This window comes from Falco biarmicus, chromosome 14, assembly GCF_023638135.1.
Source record: "Falco biarmicus isolate bFalBia1 chromosome 14, bFalBia1.pri, whole genome shotgun sequence".
NCBI lineage: Eukaryota > Metazoa > Chordata > Aves > Falconiformes > Falconidae > Falco > Falco biarmicus.
The window spans coordinates 23,329,764-23,352,973 of NC_079301.1; the positions used below are offsets into that span (position 1 = coordinate 23,329,764).

Here is a 23,210-nt window from a genome sequence, read left to right on the forward strand (position 1 = left end):
TCCTTGATTTAGCATAAACATCACCCAGCAACAGCTAAAAACATCAGTGTGCTATCAACGTTGCTCTCACACCAAAGCCAAACCACAGCACTGCACCAGCTACTAAGAAGAAAATTCACTCTATCCCAGCTGAAACCAGGAGAGAATCCCAGCACTGGACACAGCACTGCAGGTGCAGCCTCTCCAGGGCAGAGCAGAGGGCACCCCAGGCAGCCCTGCAGACACATTGGGTGCCTTTGTGCAAGCCACAGAGTGCCACCACTGCAGTGCGATGAGCTCTGTCCTCCCTCTACCCAGCAGATGCAGAGCAGCCCAGGCACACAAGGCACATCACACCACGGTCTCCATTCGTGCACCTGCATTCTCAGGCTGCTGCGTTTTCTCTCCACCAAGCTGTACTCACCCCCTGGGTGGTCCACTCAGGGAACACACCAAGCAGTTTCACAGGGGTCCTGTCAGCAGCACCTTGTCATTCCTGGAGATCTCCTTCATGCCCACCAAAGGCCCTCAGGGGCAGCAGATATCTTCAGGCCTGAAGAGAGCTTTGCAAGCTGGTGTTTCCAATGTCTAATGAGGGCAGACAGGGTCTCCACAGGTCTCACAGAGCTTTCTGGACCCTGGAAGCCCCGGCAGCTGGTGCTGCTTGGGCTCCTTGTTGCCTTTACTAATAAGAGCAGTGACATTTTGTTGTTTTTGTTGGTTTTCTTTTTAAATTTTTTCTTTTTGCTTGCCTTTAATTTGTTTACTTTTTTTTTTTTTTTTTTTTTGTCCCTTAGGCATCTTCAGAGCAGTAATACAAGTCAAATAAGGAAACACTCTGTCCAGGTCATCTTACAGACAAGATGCCTTCACAAAAGGAGCCTCTTGGGGCACAGGGATTCTTCAGCCACATTCACCCAAGCGAGCCTGCTGACTGCAGCGTTTTGAGAAGCATAATGGAATGCCATGTGCCCAAGCACAAGAGCTGTAGCTGAAGCGTGTGAGTGAGGAACAGCAGCAGAGGCACACCCTGCTTGACATCCAGCTGCTGGGATCCTTCACTTCCCTGGGTGGCATTGGGTGCTGCCCGCAGGTGTTCCCTGCAGCCTGACCCTGCAGCCAACTCAGCAGGGAGGGAACTTTGTACCTACGCCTGTCAGATGCCAGCTGCAGGAACAGCGCTGAAGGAGACTTGGAGCAAAGCTGCCTTTGTCCTGGATGGCGAGGTCATGGTGTGACAGCGAGATCCAGCACTGCACTGGTAGCTGGCCTAGGGAAAAGGTGCTGGAGCCCCGCTGGTCCTGCCATGGCAGGGGCAAAACTGGCTGCTCCCAGCAGGCAGGGGCAAGGCAAGATGCCCTGAGCAGGGCAGGGACAAAACTCAGTGCCCCAAGCTGGGCAGAAGCAAAGCTCACCATCCTGATTGAGGCATGGGCATAAAGAGCCCCCTGCACGGGGCAAGAGTATACCCAGGTACCCTGTGCAGAGAAGGGGCAAAAGCAGCCTCCCCAGGCAAGAGAGGGGGAACACCAGCCATCCCCAGAGGCACGTGATGATAAAAGCCACCCAAGCAAGGCTGTGGCCAAACTGGATGCCCCACGTATCTTGGTGTATCTTGGGGGACAGATGAAATTCTTTGGCAGTGAACCTGTACGAGCCCAGGTGCTTTGCTACACGAGCATCACAGATGCAGTCCTGTACCTGGGACCAGTGGAAAAGAAACCCTCTAGCAACGTGACTGTGCCAGCCACAGCTGTGCACGGGCAGCTTACAGCCCTGAGCGGATGTTCACTTCTCTGGCTGTGTGGCACAGGGAAGAGGTGGGAGCTGTGCTGGCGGTTAGTCCCTTTGCCAGCAGCATGTGGGGAAGCTCAGCGGCACCGGCTGCCGGCTGCAGGGGAGGTGCCCAGGCTGGGGCGGCTGCGTGGCCACCTTGTCTCCCCGTGCAGCCCCGTGTCACAAAGGGGCAGTGATGTGGCGCCCACCCGGAACTTGTGACCTCACCAGGCCAGGGCTTGACATCCTGAGCAGTGGGCTAGTGAAAGCCAGTTGGGCTGAGCTGCCCTTCGGGTAACTCATCTCCTTCATTGTCTGCTTGTGTGGTTACCTGTTTCCAAGCATTTATCATTTACTGCTGACTGCTCCTCAGCTTCCACCCTCTTTCAAAGGTAATTATGGTGTGACTTTTGGGAGAGATCCTAGAGGAGGTAGGTAGGGGATAAAAGTGTAGGCTGATCTCTACCTCCCAAGCTGTGTGCTGGGGTCTTCCTCCTTTCTAGGCTGGTCAGAGAGGCGCTGTGGGTAGAGTTCCTGTTTGCTAATTCTTATTTCTTTGCCATAGTCTAGGCTACGGAAGTAGGGAGGTCTTGAGCCCAGCCTAGACTGACCAGAAGCCCACCTTGCACTGAAGGAGCGGGAAGGAAGAATGAAAAAGGAGCCCGGCATAGGCAGCTGTTAAAGTAGCGGCCAAAAGCTGGTCACTCCTGCAGACAAGGTGGAAGAGGGTGGGCTGGAGAGCTGGGCGGCTCTGCTGCTAATGGTAGCCACAGGCAGTTACCACTGGAACACTTTTGATGGCAAGTGCTGGTCTGTGGGTTTCGTTTGTGTTTGGTTTTAATGATTTTGTTGAGCTCCAGTGATTTCATTGCAATCAGGTGACAGGATTGGCGCTGATCTTCTCTTTCTGGAGCGCGTCCTGACATCCTTGGTCAGCTTTCCCCTCTGTCCCTGAGAGGAGCAACGGCTGCAATGGAAAATGACTCCCGTGAGTAACGGCTTCGCCAGCAGGCTTGGGCTTTGTGAACCCCCAAATGCAATGGGCACGGCTGGTGCTCCATCCCTGAATACTGATGTGCTGACAGCCTCGAGGGAATTCCAGGGTGTTTCCTGAGAGCAGCCAGACCTACCCAGGGCATTTCGACTGGACGCAGGAAAACACATTTGGTCACTCCTCTGCCATTCTATACAAGCCTTTGAATGATGACATTGCTAGTAGAATGACCTGAGGTCAGTAGGGTTCCCTTCTGGGCTAGGTGCTTGCTTGTTTTCATCAAGTTACAGCCAGCGAAAGGGAAGACTTGACCTGATAATGCAAGACTCTAGAGGGAAAGACAGGTAGCCCAAGCCCAGAAATCAGAGTGTGGGTTTGTTGGACTTCCAGCAAAGTAAGCAGGTGAACAGACCATTTTCCAAAACGCTTTCCTCACCAGTGAATTCCAGTGGCAGTGTTGGGCTTCCCGCAATGTTTCTGGCTTGGGGGTTGGAGCTGGCTGTCCTGGGTGCGCCTGCAGACAACTCAACTTTTCAAATATGCTTTTGCGCAACAGTACCGTCTCAACTCTTCTCAAACATCATTTCCCTGCAGTGGTTGCCGATGGAATGGCTCTGCCACAAAGGATCCTCTTTCCCCCAGAGAAGATTTGCATGGAGTGGCAGCAAAGACAGAGAGCTGGAGCAGGCCTCTGGAACCCAGGCACTACGTGCTTTGTCAACGTTGTCCTGCAGTGCCTGACATACACCCCACCTCTTGCCAGCTACCTGCTCTCTCGAGAGCACAGCGGCTCCTGTGAGTATTTATAGGAACATCTCCTTGTCAATCTGTCGGGCACTTCCCAAGGACCCCCAGAACCTGGAATTAGAGGCAGGTGAAAAGTAGCCTTTCTTTGTCAGCTGCTCCCAAGTCAGTGTTCTTGGAACACTCAAGCCTGGAAGCTGCTTGTCGTATCGAGGTGTGTGCACTGTCAGAAAGATGCCTCCTTCTAGCCCTGGGTGTCGTTCCCTATTCCTGCAAGTTAAACTCTCTGCCGGTTGCACAGAAAATTTCTGTCAGTGAAGCTCTCAAGAAAGTTTACTGTGCACTAAGATGTCCTGGGCTTGTGGGGCACCTTGGGAGGAGTGGAGGCTGTTCTTAGAACTCCAAGATCTCCATGAGGTTACCCATTGCTATGGGTATTTTTCTAACCTGAGAAGCTTGCTCCCCTTCCTCGCTCTTCAGGTCACCAGCAAGGCTTCTGCATGATGTGCATCATGGAAGCACATGTTAACGATGTCTTGCACACGTCAGCCAGCGCCATCATGCCCACGGCCATCATCAATGCCCTCCCGCGTAAGTCATCCCAGGTGCTTTGACACGTTATCCTCTGTTATTATAGGACTGAAGTACTAACTTCTTCTTTTTTAGAAATAGGAGAATGTTTCAAGCTTGGCATGCCAGGGGACGCCTGTGAATTCTTCCGCTGTACTGTAACTGCCATGCACAGGGCTTGTATGAGTGGACACAGCGAGTAAGCACAATCAAACTACCTTTCAGTGTTCCCAAGCCTTTTGGTCTCCTTGATGTATCCCCATCAAGGAAACCCTATGGCCAGGGCTTCCAGACAAAGGAAAACTCTTGGAGGAGGTAACTCTCTGCCTTCCCATTTCCTTCCAGCTGGGACATCTCTACTCAAGCAACTACCATCATCCATCAAATATTTGGGGGCTTTATGAGATCCAGAGGTATGTTTCCACAACCATTGCTCTCCTTGGACTCGTCTGTGCCCTGCTGTCTGCCTGTGAGAAAGAGATGAGCATGTGGCTGGCTCTAGTAGGGATGAAGAGCATCAACCAGCACAGTCAGTCGACTTCCCCTATTGCTGAGCATTTCCATTTGCCTTCCAGTCACGTGCTGCAGCTGCAATGCTGTTTTTGATTCCTGTTTGTCCTTCCTGGATATTTCTTTGGATATCAAAGTAAGAGAGTTTGTCACTGTGCTTCAAGGCGTCCGAAGCCCCTTGTAGCTTTCTAGAATCAACACAGTTATCTTAAAAATGTCTGCTGTGAACACAAGAGAGCTCGGTGGGGGGTGGGAAGCAGTATGGATGGTGTCCTTCTGCAAAGGCCATGGCAGTGGTCTCCCTTGGAGGTGCTGGCTTTAAGCTGCACAAGCATGCATTATCCCCTCAGCACCCCTGAGGGACTCTCAGCCTTCTTCTCTTTGCCCTCCCTCAATACCCATCTGGCTCCTAGGCTGATGGCTTGTGTTGTTTTCATTACTGACGACCCTGCACACCGTCAGTAGCTGAACTGAGCGGTGGCACGGTGAGGTAGCTCTTCGTAATGCCAGGAACCTCTGGGAAATGAGGGAAATGTTTGGCATCATACCCTCTTTCCATCTCCCTCTGGCCATGGTTTGCAGGGTCACGGTGGGTCTCCTCAGCGGCAGCCACCTGTGTCTTGTGGGCAACTCCTCCTGAGTGCTTGGGCGAGGGCATTTCCCCCAGCTCAGAGCTCTCCTTTCTCACGCCTCCAGGCAGCCTCATCTGTCACCGCGGCTCTGGAGAACTTTGTGAAACCTGAGCAACTGGGTGGTGAAAACAGCTTTCGATGTAGCAAGTAAGATGATTACTGACAACCGATTAATACTTGTTCCTGCGTGAAAGTGCTGCGTGTCATCGAGCAGAAGTAGCTTCAATGCACAATCATGAGAGACAACTTTTTTTTTCATATGGCCTTATGGTACTGAAGAGTCTTAGCATAGCGTAAGGATGTGCGAGACAGGAAAGGTTGTCTGGCCGCCTTGGGGCAAGACAGGGTGCTTTTCAGCACTTGGCTCTCTGCTTGGTTTCAAGGTGTGACAAGATGGTTACAGCCTTCAAGAAGGTTACAATCGATCGCGTGCCCAGGGTTCTCACGCTGCAACTGAACATAGCTGATGCCACTGGCGAGAAGATCCACAAGGTGTGTAGGCAAGTGGAGGGCAACTCTTTCTCTTCCTGGAGCAGATTTGCCAAACCAGGGCACTCTGTCACAAACTGTTCAGGTGGAGCTTCTCATGTTCCCTTCTGGGGAGAGGAGAGCTCCCGTGGGAAGGCAAGCATATACTCCGCCCTGACCAAGCTGTTTCAGCCAAGAACAGTCTCTTGCCACCAATGCCACCAGCATGATGTCTTGCTTCAGGGAAAACCGAGTGTTGATGAGCCCCAAGGATGTATTTCTACACTGCTGGCCTCTGGTCTTGGCTGGATATTTCATGTAGTATTCCAGGATCCTTCCTGAGCCCTCTCGGTCTCTCCGCAGTTTGTGCAGTACCCCCCGTGCTTTGATCTCCGGCCATACATATCTCAGGCAGCTGCAGAACTGCTCCCTTATGCCTTATATGCTGTTGTGGTGCACATCGGTGACAGCTGTCGTCAAGGTCACTTTCTCTGCTACACAAAGGTAAAGAGCCACTTCCTTCGTAGCGGGGAGGAATGTGTGCTGGGGAAGGCAAACTTTGATGGCAGTGTTTCTGGTAGCCAGGGTTTTGGGGGAGAAGGTCTCCTTACTGGCTGGATGGGATTTGGGTTGGTGGACTCTTGCTTCTCCATTTTTCTGCCCGTGTTGTTCTGGAGAAACTATGCGGTTCATCTCCAGATGTCCTTGCCTTTCTTTGACAGGCCAGCAACGGGCTGTGGTACCAGATGGATGATGTGTCTGTGAATTGTTCTGACCTGAACACAGTTCTCAAGCAGCAAGCCTATTTGCTGTTTTATGTCAGGTAATAGGCAGTACTAAAACGTGTCCGGAATGCATTTCCTTTTCCCGGTTTTGCTGTTTTTTCTTCTGATCCTACTGAGTCTGTCTTAGGAGACAGTGACTACCTGCATCATCCAGTGCTGATGCATGTGAACTACCCCCCAGCAGTCCTTACCTTCCCTTGCTGGGCTTTGGGCTGCTGCCCTGATGTAAACTGCTCCTTGTCTGCTATCGGTAGCTGGCCGATAGACAGAAGAGTACGTGAAGGGGGCCTACAGGGAAGATGGAGAGGGACTCCTTATCAGGGAGTGTAGTGGTAGGGTGAGGGGCAGCAGTTTTAAACTTAAGGAGGGTAGATGCAGAGTCAGTATTACAAGAATTTGTTTACAGTGAGGGTGGAGAGACACTGGAAGAGGTTGCCCTGAGAAGCTGTGCATGCTCCCTCCCTGGAAGTCTTCAAGGACAGGTTGGATGGGGCTTTGAGCAACCTGGTCTACTGGAAGGTGTCCTGGCCCATATCAGGTGGTCGGAACTAGATGATCATTAAGGTTCCTTCCAACCCAAACCCTTCGGTGATTTTATGATTCTATTAAATGGAGGCCATGGTGCATAGGAAGACAAGGTCTTGCTGTGACAGGGGTAGACCCCGTGGGAAGACCCCAAATGAATTTCCCATTTGTAGACTTGACATGACTTCTCACTGTCATAGAAACCGTTCCAAGTAAATGAGCGAGCCCCAGTGAAAGCTGCAAGAGCAGCCCTAAACAGACATCACTTTTTTTTTCCTTTTTTTTTCTTTCCCCTCCCCCAGATGCTCTGATGTGAAAACTGGTCAGCAGACTTCATCCTCATCTGTGCTATCATATGCCTGCTCATATGAAGCCTAGAGAGTGAACAAAGGAGGGGAGAAGTTAGGGAAGACTCCATTGTAACTTCAGGGATCAGTCGACGGGCGGAACTTGTCTTCTCCCACACAGGAATGGCTACCGGGCAAGAACTTTATTCTGTGACTAACGCACGCTAGCTGTTGTTAGCCGTATGGTTTTCAGCTTCTTTTGCAGTCAGTGTGCTATCACCAGCAACCTTTGAACCTTATTCTACCACAAACTTGTACATTGGATAATAAAAGCCTTCAGGTGAAGTCCATGTTTTGTATAAATCCTCAGAGATTTGAGTAGTCAATACACGGGATTTGACTCAGTGACGCTGTCAGCGGGGCTCCCTGAAAAGGTTGGTCAAATCACCCCCTGATACGGTGGTCTGTCAAAGTGCAGATGGTGGGCAGGCTGGTCAGGCACAAGGGTCTCGTCTTTCTTGGGAAACCGACGGGCTGATCAAATAGAAAGGGCTTGAGGAAACCTCACTTCTTAACATGACACCCCCTCAAGTTCCAAATGTCCCCATATGCAATTCCTTCCTCCATTTTCCAAATGACGCTGAAGGAACTGGGGAAAAAATGTACTCAAATCTCAGTAACCGAGATGATTTTCACAGAATCACAGAACGGTCGGGGTCAGAAGGCACCTCTGGAGATCACCTAGTCCAACCCCCTGCTAAATCAGGTTCAGCCAGAGCAGGTTGAACAGAATGACATCCAGGCGGGCTCCGAATATCTCCAAGCAGAGAAACTTTTACTTGAATGTGAACAGTCTTGGGGAAGGTAGTAAAAACGCCTTCCAAACCTTTCCTCTTATGTCACAGACTTGTTTTGCAAACATCTGCACAGCAGCAGCGGTTGCCATGGCTATCTCCTCCTGGAGATAACATTCACAGAGACCAAAACTCTCACCCTGCCTGAGGCTTGCTTCTTCTCACTCTCCCTCTCAAAGACCCCAGACTGAATTCCTGTGGATAACTGGCTAGCTGAAAAAGTTCACATACACATAGTCCAGCTGGCTGGACAAAAATGCACATTGCTCTCAGCTTATCTGAAGTAAAGCAAAAATAACTGTCTTTGGCTGTTCTTGTTACACAATAACAGGAAGATTTTGGTGGGAAAAGAATGTTGCAGGTGGGAACAGATAACTACAGAAGAGAAACTAGGGGCGGGCTTGATATTTAGGCAACTAACCAATAATGAGCTTAACTTTTGTAATATGTATGAGCTAATTATAACAAGGCATAAAAGGTGACTGTAAGGGACAATAAACGAAGTCTGCTGATCACTCATATTGAGCGACTGCGTCTTCCCTCCGTCGCGACAAATGGCGCCCGAACAGGGACCCTAGAGAGGGCTGAACCTGCGAGCCACGGTTCGACGGAGATTCGGGTACCGGTCCTGAAAGCAGCGCAGGAGGCGGAAGGGCACAGCCCCCGCGCCCGGGAGCACCTACAGAGGGTCCCGCCGGCCACGCGTCGCCGAAGTCTCGCAAAGGCTGCAACAGCGCTGACGAAGGTATGGAGAGACAAGCGACGTACGATTCGCTCATATGCTTTTTAGAAAAGCGGAGCGTTCGGGACATAGATTGTAAAAAGGCATTACCCGGGTTATTAGCGTATGGGATAGCATCCAGGACCCCCGCGGCAGCGGCGAGCGGCAGCGTGCGGCCCGGCAGGCCCCTTCCCGGCCGCGGTTTCTCTCCGAGGCGGCACCCCCCCACCCCCCCCCCCATCCGATCGGTGCCATGGCGATGCAAGCGGCCAAGCGAGCTAACATCTGGCTGCCCCCAGAGGTCAATCGGATCCTTTATATTCGGAACCTGCCGTATGAAATCACAGCGGAGGAAATGTATGATATCTTTGGGAAATACGGACCTATTCGACAAATCAGAGTTGGAAACACTCCTGAAACAAGAGGAACAGCTTAAGCTTCTCAAGGAAAAATACGGACTTGATTACAAACCCACCAAAAAAAAAAAAAAAAAAAAAAAAAAAAATGCTTCAGATGTCACCTACAAGAAATGCGTTTCTGCTTTGAACTAGCAAACATCTCTGTTTTTAAAAAGAAGCCTTTTTGCCTTGATGGAGATAATTTATTCTGTATTCTGTATTTATGCTGTATTCTGAATGTGGAAATTGGTTGGGACTAGGAGGCTGGCTTAAAGGCATTTTGCAAATGGGATTATTATTTTTGATCATTATTGTAACAATAGTTTCTTGATCAAAACCAGCCAACACTATTTGTAAGCATTAGGCATATCTGAAGAGAATGCCTTTATTTGAATCAGCAGTTAAGGTGTAGTTTAGTTTGATGCTGTGGTTTTATCTGCTTCTGGTGACTTTTTGAAGTGATGAAATCAGAGATACTAAGAGTTATGAGGTAGTAAGGTAATAATCTAAGTAAGGGTGCTGTCTTTTATATCTACAAGTGCAATATGCTTTTATGTAGCACAGAGAAACTTTGACAATAATGTTGCTTGAGCGAGATGTGCATGTGACAACTTGGGAAAAGGGATATCACAACTGGAGTGCAACAGTGTTTCTATGTCTGGCAGAGTGAAATCTTTCAAGACCTGAGTTTAGACAGTCTAAAATAAATTGTCAGTATTCAGAAAACCCATCTTAAGCCTCTTTTGCTTACATAGTGTTATGGAAGTCAACTGCTATTGTAGAGAATTAATGATTTTTTAATACATATTAACAAATACTACTATTTTAACTTGAGGCAGTTGAGTGAGAAATACGTGTAGCATTTGAGGGAATGTCAGCATAAACCGCACTTACAGTAAGACTGCATTTTTAATTACTGTACTCGTTAAGATTCGATGATGCCATAAGGCTAAGGCCTTATATCACAGATTGGTTCTGAACTATAAGGTGTGTGCACATGTAGATATGCACATTTGTGTTATTTTCCTTAATTGGCTACAAAATAATATAATTAGGTTGGGGACTAGATCTTAGGAATTTACCTATTATACTTCTGTTTGTTAAGGAACGTGCATAACACAGCACCCATGTAGGCTTGGCTTGTGGCATAGTTGTCAAATTTAGCATAGACATTCAGACAGATAAGCAACGTACTCTTCTTGTGTGTATCACCTACAAGCCATTATGGCTTAGTGTGTAAATCTGTATGTAACTATTGAAAAATCCACTTATGAATGTATATAGCTTAGAACTAATTTTTTCCCTTTGTTAATTCTTTGATATCAATGAGGAATTCTTCAGAAAATGTATGGACTGGTTGGTTGCATAAGGGCAGTTGTTATTTGGACAGAAAATTCTTAATGGTCAGGGATTTTCCACTAAAATATTTGCAAATATTCCTAGTCAAACATCAGTTTGGTTTCTTTTTGGGTTTTGAGCTTGCATTAGTCCATGTTCAGAACTTTAAAATTACCTTTGAATTTTTTAAACTTTTTATATCACTGGAACAGAAAGAGCATCTAAATTAAAGCTTCAAGCTAACTTTATTTTTCAAGTATTTCAGGAATTATACTTCTGAACTGAGATTTTATAAGTTGGCTGTGTATTTTCCTGTGTTAAAATGCTGTTATTGAAAATGGTCAACCAAGCCTATGTCGCCCAAAATAAAAACGGGGGAATTGTGGATAACTGGCTAGCTGAAAAAGTTCACATACACATAGTCCAGCTGGCTGGACAAAAATGCACATCGCTCTCAGCTTATCTGAAGTAAAGCAAAAATAACTGTCTTTGGCTGTTCTTGTTACACAATAACAGGAAGATTTTGGTGGGAAAAGAATGTTGCAGGTGGGAACAGATAACTACAGAAGAGAAACTAGGGGCGGGCTTGATATTTAGGCAACTAACCAATAATGAGCTTAACTTTTGTAATATGTATGAGCTAATTATAACAAGGCATAAAAGGTGACTGTAAGGGACAATAAACGAAGTCTGCTGATCACTCATATTGAGCGACTGCGTCTTCCCTCCGTCGCAACAAATTCCCAGTGCTATTTTCTTTTTAAAAGAAAGGTCAACCAAACAGCCACCTGCAGCAAAACCAGGTGGAAGAGGCTTGCTTTGAACCAGACGTCAGGAGTTTCCCTATGCTGCAGCTCGGTCCATGGGCCATGTGGTCCATATGGAGGTACCGTCCAGATCACTGGGTTATCCTTAGGTCCATTTCAGATTTCACAAACTGGCAAGGCATTTTTACTTGCACACTACAAATAACCCTTACACCAGTACAGCTACGAGTATTAACAGCAGTTACAGAATGCTGTGCAGGAAGTTTCGGAAATTGTAGCCACATAAGGTAGACACTCCTGATCTGGCTCTGGTCAAGCTGGGATGAGCACTGGGAACCACAGAACTTGGCCAGCACTCGGTCTATTAGGAAGCAGGTTAAATGAGGCAAAGGAGAAGCTCACAACTCTGCTGAGCTGGGTTCTTGGCACCAAGGTACCTCTGTGACACCTTCACTGTGCTGCAGTGTAAACTTGGCCTGCGATTTTCAAAAATTGAAGATCCATCTTTAAAATGCAGCTCCTTGGACAATAAAACTGTTGTGTCAAACAAGCACACGCACCCCTCACCAATGGTGTTTTGGGGTTTTTCTTCATACCTTTGCTGCTTCGGCACAAGCCAGCAGTACAGAGGGCTTAGGCTACACTACGAAATGTGGCTTCTGTTTTGGGAGCTCTAACTAAACATGCAATGGACAGTCTTTAAGTTGGGAAAGCTGACAAAAAGCTTAAAACCAAATAAAATACAACACTTCTTTCATTTTTATAGAACTCCTTAGATTTGCATTTTTTATATAGAAATGAGAAATCAGGGGTTAGTCATGCTTTTTATGCTGTCTAAAGGCTTTATTCAGCAGTGCCTCCCCTGTCCATTGTTGTGTCCATCTTTTTTCAGATTCTCTGTAGCTGGAAGAAGTTTTTTTGCCAGCCACTGCAGACGAGTTTTCCTACAAGGCACAACTGGTCCATTTAAGTATTCCTTCAGCATGATAATGATTTCAAAACTGCGCCTGCTGGTCTGAACCCAGATTTCATGTTCTACTTCCCCCTAACAAAATAAATATAACATTCTTTTCTGTAGCTGCTGCATTGCAACAGGGTCTCCAGGAAGGGATTCTGCATCCAGCCCATCATAAAGAATCACACAGAATTCAAGAGACTATTTTAAGACCAACACGCTCTACACTGATTATACACCTCAGTGGTGAAGATGAGAATGAGGAGTACAATGAAGAGGAAGAGAACTGTAAACCGTTTTTTTCTTTCTTTTACAAGGAAGAAGAATGGTGGGGTTTTTCCAACTTTTGCAATGCACTGCACAAATGATTTCTTAAAATAAGCATTACATTTCTAGAAAAGAGCTGTCAACAAGTTTTTGAAATAGTTTGCCACTAATCTTCAAAATATTGGAGCTGATAGCCACCAGCTGTAGCTGACGCAGTCTTTTCTAATTCCTGTGAAATGCCTAGCTGCCTATTTCCATAGTGGTATCATTCCTAAATCTCCGTTTCTTTAAAGAGAGTTTAAAATGGGATCCACCAATCAGGTGATCAGGTCCACAATTCAGATGGTCATCAAAGAGTCTGCAAAATTTCTCAAATTTCAGGTACTTCTTTATGGGAAGCATACTCTTTGCTACTTTAACAGAATGTGTAGGTGTAGGTGTAGGTATTTACAAAGAGGCGTTTTGTAAAACGTTAGTTAAAACGTTGACTGTCTCTCACTTAGAGATGAGAGATTCTGAGGGAAGGAATGGATTGCACGTTCCCAGAGAGTGAAAGCGAGAGAACACCCTGCTCCCACGCGTTCCCTCCGTAAATGCCTGTGCTAGTTCTCAGGCGGCCCCAAGCTGCTTTTCACATCCCCCCTGCCCTTCAGGCTGGCTGGCAGGGCTGCCTGTTAGCACTCCCTCACTGCCTTTCAAGCTGCGTAAGCCCCAATCCCATCAACAAGACAAACGGGAGGGCTTTGCTATCCTTATTATCCTCAACGGAGACAGAGAAGGAGCACTCATGTCACCAGCTCTGCTGGCAGGCATCACAGGACAGCAGGTCTGAGCAGAGGGTTTGTGTCAAGCCCTCCCTGGGGACACGTTGATCCCAAAGGTTTCCTTTTGGGTGTCAAAGGGTGATTGCTTAGAAAAGGAGCGCTGAGGATGGCTTTGGAATCATTTAAGATCAACAAAGAGTAGCTTCTGAGTACGTGTTGGGCCTGCAGTTCCGTTGCACTTGGCAAGAGCTGCTGTTAAGGACTCCTTTTCCTGGCCAGAAGCAGAGTTTGTGGGCAGACAAAAACCAACAGAAAATCCAGAACCAACAGAAAATTCTTAAATCCCTTGCTGAGGAATTATCAAAAGCTTGACTCCGTTTAGTGCTTCTGGGTCTGAAGCTGAATTTCAGCAAGCAAAAGCATCTGCGACAACTCTTAGGTTTTGTGTCCTTTTGATGCTGCAAAACATAAATAATGCTACTTGCATGCATCTCAGTTAAATGTACCGTGGCTAGCTTCTTCAACCAGTCTGGAGCTTAAAGGTCAGCTTCAAAATGCTGCCTGGTGTACTTTTTTCTAAACATAGCTTCAGTCCGCTTGGAAGAAAATGCGATTGGCTACACAAGTCTTGATGCAAGGTAGAAACAAAGCCTATTTGTAGCCTAACATGAGTGTCAAATAATAATTACCTGATCAACAGACTGACAACCTGGCTGAAGACAATGCTACCAAAGAGGATAAAGTACAGGCTACGATGATACAGTCTTGCTGTGAATACAACCCAGTCAAGTAACTGTCAGGTATGTTCTTTGAAGGTTATGGGAACATTGTAGAGATGTTTGTTTTAAGAAGATAGATACATGCATATGTTTTCCTTTTTTTTTTTTTTTCTTTTACAAAAAACTTCTAGTTACATGAAAGACCCCTGGGATCCACGTCCACCATCAAACATTTGTTTTTGTTGTGGAAACCCTGGCCACAATAAAAAGAACTGCCCAACAAAATGGGTCATTTTGTGGGGCACTTCTGATGCTACCGAACATTTTAGGGTTTTTACCTTGGCATTTATGTGACAAAGACATGAACACTCCCAGTCAGAATTGTTTCTCTTGGGGTGAAATACAGAGGTTATATGGCAATGTTGCAAAGCCCTTCCAAATTCAAGGGAAGCCTGGAATTATGAATTACAGCAAAGCAGTAGTTAAGTCACAGTGCAATTTGATGGCATCACATGAATTTATCAGGACATTTAAGCTTTTGAAAATACTTCAAGGACAAAATGCTTAAAAGTTTTTACGATGGCTGGACAAAAAGTGGGATGATGCAAAAAACAAGGGTTCCTTTTGTCACTTTTCACTAAGCTTGCAGAATGTAACTTATACAGAGATACTATAAAATGGTGCATAGGCACAGCATGTTAACCATAACTGAGGATGTGTGTCAAAGGTAAAGCCGTTGATTTGGTAACACATCTGTAGTGAGAATGATGTTGCTGTCTGCTGGGAGAGGGGGGGAAGAGAGTAAGACATTCTGCCCCTCTACGCCTTGCCCTTAACATATTGTTATCATGCCCGAGACAGATTTTTTTTTTATTTTTTTTATCTAGGAAGAAGGAGATTGAGTTCAAATCTCTATTCTGTGTGCTGCTTTTTAAAACCCCAGGGCATCTGTCCTTTTTGGAGTAAAATGGTGAGTCTAGCCTATAGCAGGCCAGGGAAAGGCTGCTGAGTACTTCCTTCCCTGCGTTTTCTCCTGCCCTTTTTGACTGTGGCACTGAAGGCCACTGCTGCTTGGGAGCCCCCATCCCTAATACAACAGCCCAACATTCCTGTTGAAGCTGAGTAAGCTTGGTTTTGGTTAGCTAACAAATATGAAGTCGTTCTCCTGAAGCAAGTGGTGGAGTCATAGTATACTACCGCGTGTGGGTTAGTGTCCCACAACCCAGGGGAAAAGTGTCTGAGCTGCAGCAGCTAGCAAACTAGTTGTCCAATACAACAGTTGAAGGGAAAGTCTGGCACTTCCCCTGTTCCAGCCTTGTAGTCCTGCTACTTCTTGTTGTGCGTGGTGAGCATAAGGACCGCTGAGCTGACTGGAATTGGCTGAAATAAGGACTGGTCGAGCTGACCAAACTTTTTTCTAGGTGAGTCTCCCCTAGAAAAAGACCATTACTATAGTCATAGAGCAAACACCCTAAAAATCATTCTTCTTGTTTAAGTTTTGTAAGAAATATATATATATAAATATAAAGAAATATTTATAGAACTGTATAGATCTGTGCTAGAAAACCTAGGACATCTACTTACAGGTAGCTCAGTAGAACTCCTTCTTACTGATTCAAAACAATCCATCCAAGACACAAGCTGAGGAAAAACTTCTTCTGTTTTTGAGTCGATTACTGTACTCTGGCAGCAGCACATTGCTGGAGACAGAAGAGGAGAATTAATGTCTTCTGGAAGAATACAGTGTCCAAAAGAAATGCAAACCCAGCATCATTAAATCTGCACCCCAATCCAGAATGTTAACTGTGTCCTCAGCAGCATCAAAACAGGTTTGCAAATGCATGAAATTTATAACTATTGCATGTATTGTTGCGATGACATAATGAAAATAAAAGGCATACCCAGTGACTAATGTTCACTCTGATTGAATACTTATTTCCATTGAATTTTAAACTCACTGGGTAAAAAACTTGCTCAACTTTTTTTTTTTTTCCTGGAAAGGATCCCTTTAGCAAGTGTTGTGACCATTCCTTAAATGGTTTTCAGTTCATCGGTTCCCCTAAAGAATTCTCCAGTTAACCTCATTCTATTATGCACGTGTGAAATATTTTTTTCCTTCCTAGCCTGAAGTTTTCTTTTAACCTAAACGTAGATAGCTTAAATTGATATCACCTAGGCTCTTTTATCTTTATGCTACTCTTTTCCAATAGCCATGATGTTTTGTTTGCCTCTCAGATGGGAAAAGTGTGTGGTTGTAGAATGGTAGTGCATTTTTGTCTGTGGGGCAAAAAAACAAGGGCATATTGGAACCCCACGGTTACAGCTCTGAACGTTAAAGCTTGATCTGTTCACGCATTCCTGCTTGGCAGCATTTAATCCTGGCACAGAAAGGGAATTCTGAAGTCCCTGCATAGGTGATACTCAGTTCAGTTGAGCAGCTTAGCAGCAGGCTACTTCTAGATCTAACAAAAAAGAGTGAAAAGAATAGTGATTTGAATTTGAAAAAAACAAGGGACGGACACACACCAGAATACAGTAATATTACCCAGAAATCCTGTGTCTTTGCATCTCACGTACATTCTCATTGTTTCTTCACTCCTTTCCTGTTTGCACAGGTGAAATGGATCAGCACTTCATCTGGCAAGTTGTTTTTCTTCCCTTCCTCCTGAAGGGGAGGCAACTCCCTGAAACTCCTGGAGAGCAGATAGAGATAAGGAGCATTAGATGCGGGAGCTGGAGCAATATCAGAAGACTGAGGCCTATGAAGTCTTTAGCAGGAGAGCACAAGACAGACAAAAAGGCAAATCACACAGACAAGGTATTGAACGGGACAAAGAGATGTGCCTGGAACAACAGAAGATTCCCAGCTGGCTGTGCAGACTGACTCTCGTTTACAGCCTTTGATTTAAAGGCTTGTTAAAATGTGGATGCTCATCTCAGGGAGCTCACCTGTGGGCATGAAACAGAACATTTTTATTCCCGCAGATCCAGGTTTCATAAACATGGCATATAGCAATATACACTAGAAACAGCAATTGTCATCAGCAGTGGCCAAACCATTGTTAATTGTTCTCCATTGTTCTGTTATTGCTTGTTAAAGACAATGTGTTTTGAATTAGGAAATTTAAAGTGCTGAAGCAGCTAAAGTGGCAGAACCAGGCCTCGTCCCCAGTATAGCCCTAATCCAAGCCTGGTTTAACACCCAGTCCAGTTAATCAGTGGGAGAACAGAGAAACAACAGATCATCCATTTGTGCACACAGGTGCACAATTTCTAGAAAAATTAGTAGATGTGACTAGGAATTGCTTGTTCAAAGACTAAGTGTGCTTGAAGGAGTGTGTGAGTTAAAGCTGGCAGAGATCATGATCCGAGGAGGAGCCTGGAACCCAGGCAGAGACTGGAACCGAATAGATCAGTCAGCTGGGACAGGGTCAGGTGAGGGATTTGCAGAACTGACACGACCAAAGGAAACTTCTAAAAACTTCGGACACTGACTAATGATTTGGTAAGTGTATATAAGCCGTGCTGTATCCCTTTGCTCTGCCACTCGCTGGGGTGGTAGCCCAGCTCTGAGTTGTGATTAAAGCAAACCAAATTTAACAAAGTTGTGATTATACCAAACCAAAGCTGCCGGCAACTAGGTGAAATCACCTGATGAGACTTGGACATGGGTAATTCCAGACACAGACCTGAAAGTGCTCTTGCGTTTAAATTTTAAAAATCGCAGACTGGTGAGGAAGGTAATCAATTTGATAAGAATGGAAAATAGACCCAGCATTGGAAGGGGGGCAGCCCTTGCTGAGGTTTTAGAGAACTGGGAAAAGATACCCCCGGCACAGGCTTTGCTGAAATGAAAATTCATTATTTTGTGCCAGGAGGAATGGCCATTCCTGACTCGTACTAGAGGAGGACCCATGGATATGTGGCCTCCTAGAGGAACTTCTAAGCCTCATAAACAAAAAAATGTTGAGAGTAATTTTAGAAGACTTTGGCAGCCAGGATATTGATTATTGGTATATTCGGTATAATTTGGCACAGCAAAGACATGAATCACCTAGAAGAAGGGTCCTAGCTAATGCAACTGCAAATTATTTTTTTTATTTGTTAGTTGTTTAACTTATTCTCACCCTCACATACCCTTCCCCTGAGTCGTTTGCCTCAGTATCATGTGTATTCTGTGTATTAGTTAACAATTGTTAACTAGTTATTTTGCCCCTTCCAAATCTTTCATCTTTGTGCATTACATGCCCAAAATGTGGGTGAAAGGACAGGATAGAGGCTTTTCTATAGGCTTGCTTTCCAACTAATCACCACCAACAGAGAGAGGAACAAACTCCAAAGCAGGGAACATCTTGAGGTTTGCCTGTGGCACACTGTGAGCTCACAGGAATGACTTAATTGCCACTCATCCTCTTGGCTTCATACTACTACTATAGCAACCTCTGGACAACACTTTTCTTATGGTACATATGCACAACTGTTCCAGTACTTCTAATCTCTCCCCAGATCAGCATGTCCCTGACATCAAGTTAGTTTCAGTTTCCCTTCTGGAATTTAACTACTACTTTTAATTAAACAAGGACCTCACAGATGAAGACAAACTACAAGAAGGAATGTCAAATGCATCTATCAAAAAATAAAACCCCAAGCCACTTTCTTGTCAAACTTTAGTTCCTTCGTGTTTTACTCACCAAGAATCAGTGCGGGATGGCACACAACGTATAGTATAAAGCAGTAAGCATAATGCCTTCAAAGACACCATGTACTCCCAGAGGAGTACAATGTCACTTTTCTGACTCACAAGGGAGAAAATGAATTGTGGCCGCTGAACATCCAGCATTCAGAAAAAGACGGAATGCAGCACCAGCCTGCGGATGGGGCTGGCTGAGCTGGAGGGACGCGTGCTGCTCTCTGTACACGAGGCCAGCCAGCTCTCCCCAGCCAGCTGCGTGCAGCTGTGCAACACAGGAGAAAACCAGAGGCACTCAAGAGATGAAAATGGCAAATGGATGAAAATTTGTGATCCTATCGCAAAAAATCTGAGGAGGTAAGGCATACTTCAAGGACAAAACTCCATGCTTTTGCTCCGGTGAGAACTTACTGCTATTTCATCTCCCCTCCTCAGGCTTCTGCTCAGCGTTTCCAGCAGGATCAGAGGGCTCATTCTGCAGCTGCCGAACCTGGGACAACTCCTCTGCCCCATGTGGGTTATTCACTGACTGTCAAGTTCCACCACCGAACGAGCTCGTCTGAAAAAGCCCAGAACAGCAAAACCCTTGAACCGTCGATGCCCTGCCTGGCAGCCACCCTGACAGCGGCAGCTGCATTTTACCCGAAAAAAGCCTCCTGCAGCATGTGCGCTCCCGTGAGGGGCCCGTTCTCTCTAATCCCCCCCGGAGCAGTCTCCCCCCGTGCCCGGCCGACCCCCCCCTGCCGCGGGGGCTCCGCAGGCGCCGCTCCCTGCCCGCACCGGGGCTACCGGCACCCGCGCCAAGGCAGCGCCCGGCGCACCGGGCCCGGCTGAGCCGTCACGGCAGGGCCGGGGGCGGGGGGGCTGCGGGCCCGGCTGCGGGGGGCAGCTGCGCGGGGCGAGCGGGGCAGCGGCAGGCTCGGGGGAGCTCTGGGGAGGCGCCAGCCGCCGCCGCCCCCCCCCCCCGGCTCTCGGGGCCCCCGGGCCGCCCCCCCCGGGGCCGCGGCGGAAGGAGCCCCCCCTCGGGCCCGCTCGCCGCCCCCGCCGGGCTCGCCCCCCGCAGCAAAGCGCCCCCGGCGCCGCTCCGGCCCGCAGCGCCGCCAGCCCCCGGCACGGCCCGGGCAGCGCGGCCGCAGCCGAGTGCCGGCAGCCGGCACCGCCCGGCGCTCCCGACACGGCGCGGCCGCCCCCCGGCAGCGCTGCCCCCGGGCCCCCAGCGCGGCTCCGGCCCCCCCCGGCCCCGCTCCCCGCCCCGCCCCGGCCCGGGCCCCGCCGCCCCCCCGGCGCTCTCCCCCGCGCCCGCCGCTCGCCGCCCCGGCCCCCGCTCACCTGCCCCGGCGCGGGCGCGGCCCGGCGGCGCTCAGCGGCCGCTCCGCTCCCCGCCCCGGCCCCGCCGCCGGCAGCCGCCCCGCTACAGGGAGGGGCCGCCGCCGCCGGCCCCGCTGCCCGCCCCGGGGTCCCCTCGCCCCGGGGTCCCCCCGCCCCGGCCCTCAGCCGGAGCCCCGCGGGGAAAGGGGCCCTGGCCCGACCCCTCCCCCGGGCTCCCTCGCAGCCCCCCGCCCGGCGCTGCGGCGAATGAAGAGACGGGACGCAGCTTGATGCAAGCAAGTGCCCATTTATTAGTGATTTTCTTACAATTATATATGTTTCTGCCTTCTACATATTACACACTGATTGGTTAAATCTTAAGCGTAAAAAACACTGATTGGTCAATATTTAAGGCACACCGTTAGAACAACAGGTACTTACTAGTTTATCTTGACCTAGCAATAATTTTTATTCCAAGGTTAGGGAGTTTCTACGCGGCTTTCTTAATTACATATTGGCGCCATCCGTTCCCTTATCTGGCTACTTGTTTCTCTGTCCGTCTGGTTGCCTCCTCAACTGTGCTGGCTCAGGGGTCTGCAGTTAGCTTGTTCCTTTGCTCCCAGGGCTTGTGCCCTACAAGTTCTAACAAGTCTCTATTCATCAGGCTCTCAGTACTTGGACTCTTGTCCTTGAGGCCTTGTCCTACACGGCGCCGAGGGGGCGCGGACGCAGCCGGGGGCGGCGGCGGGGAGCGAGCCCCGGGAGCGAGCCTGCTGCGGGGCTGGAGGCCCCCGCGCCCCCCCTGCCCCGGGACGCCTCGGCCGGCGTTCCCCGAGCCGCGCTCGCCGTTCCGGGGGGCTCGGCGACACTCCCCTCCGTGCCCGCGCCGGGACGGGCTCCCCAGGGCACGGACGCCCCCGGCCCCAGACCCGCCCCCCCCCCCCCCCCCCGGCATGTGGGCACATGAAGGAGACCCCAGCGGGGCGCGGAGGGGCTGGGGCGGGTGCGGGGCGGGTGCGGGGCAGGGGGAGCTGAGCTGAAGGGGGCGCTGGGCGAGCGGGGCCGCTCGGAACGCGGCGCGTCCTCTCGCAGCCCGAGCGGGCTGGACTCTGAACGCCGCTGTCACGGCTGCTCGTTGCGGGTTTGCACACGTGCCTGGCACAAAAGCAAACGCTCCGGCTGGTGCTGGAAAATGCCTTATCCCTTCCGTAGCTGTTCCGCCTGGGACAGAGTTAATTTCCCCCTGGTAGCTGGCACAGACCTGTGATTTGCTGTGGGACGAGCCCCAGGCTAGTAACACGCTGTTGCGTGCTGCCCGGCAGCGCCCTCGCACCAGCGAGAGGGCTGGGGGCACCGGAGGCTGGGAGGGGACACGGCCGGGACAGCTGACCCACTGGCCAGAGGGCTGTGCCATACCTTATTTCATGCTCAGTGTATAAACCGGGGGAAAGCTGGCCAGGGGGCCGTGCTCGGGAGCCGGCTGGGCAGCAGTTAGTAGGGGGCGAGCAACTGCGTTGTGCATCACTTGTATACTCTAATTCTTTTCTTATTCCACTTCCTTTTCTGTCCTGTTAAACTGTCTTTATCTCAACCCACAGATTTGACACCAGCAACACCCCGCCACCACCCCCCCAGTTCTACCCCCCAACCCGCTGGGGTGGGGGGGCATGGGGCAGGACAAAATGAGCCAAAGTGCCACCTGTGTGGTATTTAGCTGCTTGCCAGGTTCAACCACACCACCGCCCTTGCAGCACCGCTCAGGGAGATAACCCCATGAGGCCGCAGGACGAGGCTGTACCATCATCAGCATCCAGGCTTACGGATCCACCGCAACAGCCACAGCCCTTGTGCTGCTGCTGCATGTCTTGCTCGCTTGGTCAATAAAGCCCAAAGTGTAAAACTTCAAAGAGCAAAATGAAAAATAAAGAACAAATCTCGGTAATTCACTTTCTACTAAAAAAAGTGTGGGTATGTTTATGTGCATCCAATAAAAATACTTACAGTGTGGAAGTGTTTGATTTTTGTTTTGCACTATTGGAACTTGCATAGCTGTGAACTGGTACTATTAAATTACCCATCTCCAAAATACAGTTATAATTTGACTAGGGTGGGGGTTTTTGTTACATAATTGGGAGTGACATCTGGCCAGCTGTGCTGCCCAAGAGAGATGCTACTGATCTGCCAGGGAAATGTGCCATTGCAGGAAGGAGACAAACAAAGTACTTCGGAGCACTCCTTCAAAACATCGGGGAAAATCCCATAACATTCAGCTGCACCTTTTTAAACATTGATGCCAAAATGGCACAGAGTAACGGCTCCGAGACAAATTTTGTCTGTAAGTAGCAGCTGGTTCACACCGGACAAACTAGCCCCAAAGTTTTCAGTGAAAAGTCAGGTAATTTATAGTTTTCATGAGAGGTTACAACATCTTTACATACACATTCGTTTGATTTCTACATCTAATCATTCTATTCATAATAGGTGGGATCTAGGTGGAGTAAACCTTTCAGTTTTCTTTGTTCAACGATCTCTTGACTCAGGGTCTCCTTATCTCCTTCAGGTGCTCACCTTACCTTTTCTAGTTATTCAGAGTACATTCCTTTAACGTGGTCAGTGGAACCTTTTCTAATTATTCAGACTACATTCCTTAACTTTAACACCGTCAGTGGAACGGAACAGGCCAGCCATGCCGTCTTCACCTTATCTCAACACAAAGTTTTTCATCTTACCTCACACAAACGGAGCATCACCCAGAGCATTGTACCAAACCCATCCTGACTGATCTTTTTAAGACCTTGCTCTGTTTCAACATTGAGAACAAACCCCTAACTGCTTAGGGACACCTAATAAATTACGTGCTACCCCCCCACTCGACCCCACCCCCCAAACGACCCCACACCCCGACTCGACCCCACAACCCCAACTGACTCCAGCCCCTACACTTGACACCACCCCACACTCGACCTTAATCACCAAATCGACCCCACCCCCCCACTCGTCCCCACCCCTCGAATCGACCCAACCCACCGACTCGACCCCACCCCTCACTGGACACCACCCCCGACTCAACCCAACTCCACAACTCGACCCCACATCCCCACTCGAACCCACCCCCCGACTCCACCACACCCCCGACTTGACCCCTCCCCCCCATTTGAC

At 48.7% G+C, this 23,210-nt stretch overlaps 1 protein-coding gene across 1 annotated transcript in view; it reads right to left on the reverse strand.

The window, feature by feature from the left end:
- LOC130158698 (BCL-6 corepressor-like protein 1) overlaps positions 1-19,952 on the reverse strand; it is a 44,443-nt gene extending 24,491 nt beyond the window's left edge. The window contains 3 exon segments of the mRNA XM_056359603.1: positions 15,638-15,753; positions 16,599-16,746; positions 19,155-19,952. The gene's annotated coding sequence lies outside the window, so the exon portion shown is untranslated.
- Between the last annotated feature and the right edge of the window lie 3,258 nt (positions 19,953-23,210).